This window comes from Octodon degus, unplaced genomic scaffold (assembly GCF_000260255.1).
Source record: "Octodon degus isolate 3935 unplaced genomic scaffold, OctDeg1.0 scaffold00013, whole genome shotgun sequence".
In the NCBI taxonomy this organism is placed as follows: domain Eukaryota; kingdom Metazoa; phylum Chordata; class Mammalia; order Rodentia; family Octodontidae; genus Octodon; species Octodon degus.
Genome location: NW_004524589.1, coordinates 11756965 through 11761623, shown reverse-complemented (window position 1 = coordinate 11761623; position 4659 = coordinate 11756965). Strand labels below are relative to the sequence as shown.

General features: G+C 37.4%; 1 pseudogene; it reads right to left on the bottom strand.

Annotated features, from left to right (window-relative positions):
- Positions 1-274: 274 nt before the first annotated feature.
- LOC101577505 lies at positions 275-1199 on the bottom strand (annotated as a pseudogene).
- Positions 1200-4659: the final 3460 nt, after the last annotated feature.

Sequence of the window (4659 nt, the reverse complement as noted above, 5' to 3'; positions counted from 1 at the left end):
GATAAAAACCATACAACCTTTATATTGTTAAGTCACAAAGAAGTATCAAAATTAAAAGCAAAAATTACAGGAGAAGACTTAATAAAACTACTAAGAGCACCAAAGGAGGTGAAAATGGTACTAGGCACAGGGCAATTAAGAACATGGTAGGACACAGGGAGAACAGTGAGCATGGGCTGAAGACATAGAGGAAAGGATCTGGTGGAATTTTGATCTTAAACAATCACTTAGATAAAGAAATAATGGACCAAGACTTCTAAACCCAACTATGTGCTTAGGAGTCATTCTTGTCATTGGTGCTGTCTCTGTCATCCTCTCCTTCCTCAGCCTCTTTTTCCTCATCCTTGATCAACCCCAGCTGGTCCTCCATCTGATCTTCATTGTTGTCATTATCCAGTAGATCCCCTTCTCAGCAGAGTCATCCGCAGCACGCTCAGACTCCACCTTCATATTAGTCTCATCTTTCTTCTGGGAAGTACTGGTCTGCTCCTCTTTGAACTTACCATTCTTCATTTCCAATGCTTGTTTGCTCAGTTCTCTTCAAATTTCTCCAGGCTTTCCAATAAAGAATCCACTTTTTGTTTGATCTGGGTCAGCTCCTTCTTAATGGCCTGAAAGTCATCACCATCTAACTTTCCAGACTTGGATGAAGATTCTCGCTGGCCACTCTTAGAATTGAAGCCATTTTTGCCTCTTTGGGAGGTGTTTCCTGAAACACGCTGGTGTGTCGAGGGCACCACAGCCTGAGCAATAAGAGGAGGAGGAGGAAGACCACGTGCTGGGTAACTGTACATCCAGTCATAATGATCATGTTGAAAGTCACAGTGCAACTCAAAAGAGGAGCTGAGTAGAGGAGACGGAGCAGGGTGTTCTGGCACTGACCCATACTTCTCCGCTGCAAATTGTTTCACACCTGCTTTTCCTCTGTTCATTTTTGGCTCTGCAGCCAGATTAATATCTAAAACCTGGCCAGCAATCATTCTGCCATGCTCTGCAGCTACAGCAGCCTGGGCATTTCTCTCATTAACATACTGGACAAAGGCAAAGCCCTTAAGAACAGAGTAACCCACAATTTTGCCATATCTCAAGAAGACAGCCTCCACATCAGATCTCTTCGCCACAACAGTGTTCAGATTCCCAGTGAACACGTGGAAATTCAGGGAGCAAGGATCTGTCCTGTTGGTAACATTGCTAGCCATCGTGTTTGAAGATAAAGTTGCTGACAGAGACAAAAACTGTAGCTGAAGATCAAAAAATCTCACAGGAGAGGGATGAGGGAAGAAATTTGATTCCAAATCTCCTGCTCCCAGGTTCTACGTGGAGTTGACTGCTACTCAAGCTCTGCAATGCGGCAGCAACTGCTGAGTCTCCATCTCTTCACTGCACGTTTTATAATAATGTTAGCTCCTTCAATTATACAGAACTGCAAGGCAGCCAGTACAATACCTTTGTTCAGCATCTCACCTAAAACCTGATGTTGGGAGTCTCAATATTCATTTCTATTGTATTATTCAAACACAGCATTGTTCTTAACACAATGGAAAAAGCATACCTTGGAAGACATAAAGGGAAGCTTTTTCAATAGTGGTGATTATGTTAATATTAATGTTTTTATTTTTTTATTTTTTTAACATTTAGTGTGTGTGTGTGTGTGTGTGTGTGTGTGTGGCCAGCTCAGCCCACCAGGGGGCGGGGCTGGCTGGCATGTGGTGCTGGGGGATCGAACCGCGGTCCCTGTGCTTTGCCAAGCTTGTTCCAAGTAGGTGCTTTAGACCACTGAGCCATCTCTCCAGCCCCAATATTAATGTTTTAATTTTAACTGTTCACATCTTTTACACTAAGACTATTACCAAATAACGAAGATAATAAACAGTGTGTGTAATTCTACCAGTTATTTTACCTTTAAATCTTTTTATTCATCTTAATAAAAAAAGATAAAATAGCAATGAAACAGTTTCAGAACAGGTTAGTAGGACAGTTCCAATAACTAATGCATTGCATATTGTTGTCTTTCCATATTCAGAGGACAAGATGTAGACATGAAATCTTGTCTAAACACTATTAGTACAAACCTTTTTTCTTATTGAACTAAGAGAAAATAGCTGTATATCTATCCTATCTTGTTTATACATATATTTATTTTTCACTACATAAAGGAGCATTTTGTAGTGAAAAAAGTATCTTTTATTTCTCTTATTTGAAATTTTCAATATACAGGTAATATTCCATATCCTTATCTTTGAAAAATATTTTCACAAGATTTATATCAGTCATTGTTACTGTTATACACATTTATTATAGCTTTAAAATTGTCTCTTGTATAGTTTTTAACTTCAGTTCATTGAATAACTAGTTGCAAGAACTGTTGCAGATGTATTAAAGTTTTATTTTTATGAAGCTAAATAAGAAAGTTAAGGCTGGCAAGATAGCTCAGCAGACTAAGTACTTGCTTAAGTAAGCACAGAGGTCAGTGTTCAGTCCCTGGCACTGCATGCTGTGCCAGCCCCACCCCTGGGAGCGCTGAGCTGGTGATGGAATTTGGGTGTGGTGGAGCACACCTGAAATCTCAGCACTAGAGAGGTAGAGAACAGGGAGATCACTACAAGTGTGAGCTGTGTGGTGAGAACTTGAACAAAAAAGTTAATGACAATAAGACAAATTATGTATTTAAAATTATGTACAGTGCAATATTTTATATAAGGTTATGGCTTTGCAACTTTTTAGTGATGAACTGAATAATAAGTTCTATTAAATATGATGTTTGTTTTGCCCTAATCAAGGCTTTTGCTTTAGAAAATATGAAAGCATATTAAAGATTTGCTTTTTAATTTCTTGTATTGTAGTATACAAAATAGTATTTTTTGAAAATTCAGTTGGAACGTATTTTGTTATATTTTATATGGAAATTTAAAACAGACTAAAATTTCAAAATAATGTTACTAAATAACATGCCCAGCAATACAAATACAGAACCAAATAGAGTAAGAAAGATATGGAGTGGTCAGATAGTGTTATTACTTGTGAGGACTGGAGCTATTATCTGGCCTCTTGACACGTGGCAGCAAGATGAGCATTTCCTCTTTCACTTTTCTTGGCTGTTTGTGCACAATATCTCTGAGCTTTACACACTTTGGCTGTGACCCTTCCTAAGCATCACATAGAAGTTGTTAATATCAGCCACACACAGGGCTAACCAAAGTCAGTTGTGAGTGAATTCATAATTGCCCTAGAGATAAGCACCAAAAAACTCATTTTGAAACTGAAGCATATGTACAGTTAAGAAGAAAGACAATAGAAACTAAAGAACAAATATAAATGGAGGCATCTTTTTCATAGCTCTTTTTATATTAAGTGGGCGATAATATGCTAATGCTTACAGATGCAAGCAGCTAGTCATGGAGGTGCTTTGCATAGATTATCTACCATCAGTCTTAAATGACTGAAAAATTGCCATCATTAATTCCTATTTAACTGGGGAGACTGAAAACTTACTAGATGAATCAATTTATAACACAGTAATGTACCCAAGGAGTGATATAGAAAAGACACCACACTAGGTTTATAAAGCCTCTGAAAAATGCCCTTTAAAGACACCATTCTGGAAAATTTTGTGTTTACAATAATAGGCTATTTTAAAATTGTTTTAGAGTTTTCTAAGCTATATGTGAAGTAATATCAGTATGTTGGTATACATTACTATTTCACTGCCTTTACAGATATATCATTTGCTTGTTGTTTTTCTTAAATGTTTATTTTTTTTCTGCTGTTAACACTTCTACTAGAAGCACTAGAATATGAAAAGCACTGGCAACTTAAATTTGTGCATATATTGAATAGGATTACATTTGGATAGAGGAAATCTTACAGCCTTCTTCTAATCTCATTCCAAATTTCAAGGTTGAAAGAAGCCAACATTGTCTTGCATATGCTAATATTGCTTACAGAACCATTCTTTGGGTTTTTCAGCTGAACACAGTTTTATCCATTTATTCTTATTTCTTTGTTCAACAGATTTACCTTATTTCTTTGTCCAACAGATTTATCTTTATATTCCACTTCTTAAACTGCTGATTATTCTGTCATACAGATTTTATCCTACTTATACTTTTGAGACACATCAGAATGACGTATATGAAAAGATCTATGTATTGATAGCTATGAGCACTAACTTTATTTCTAATATTTATTAGTTAGGAAAGACACATATCTAAAAACACTCAATAATAAGGCTGGGAATATGGTTCAATGGCACAATACCTGCCTTGCAAGTGTAAGTCATGAATTTGAGTCTTGGTACCAAAAACAATGAGAAACAAAAACAACCAAAAAAAAAAAAAAAAAAACCCTCCTTGCTAGGGCCAGTGAGATAGCTCATCAGACTAAATTCCTGCTCAGGCAAGAGGAGGGATTAGGGTTCAATCCCTGGCACAGTATGATACACAGGCCCCGACTCCACGTGCGCTGAGCCAGCCACAAGCCTGGGTATGATGGCACATGCCTGGAATCCCAGTGCTGGAAAGACTGAAAACAGGAGGCCCACTATGAGTCCAAGCTGCACAGTGAGACCCTGTACCAAATAGACTAAAAAGTAATGGTAATACACTCAATATTGTCCAATAAGGGTAAAATCACAATGATTACTTCATCAAGCTGTGTAAG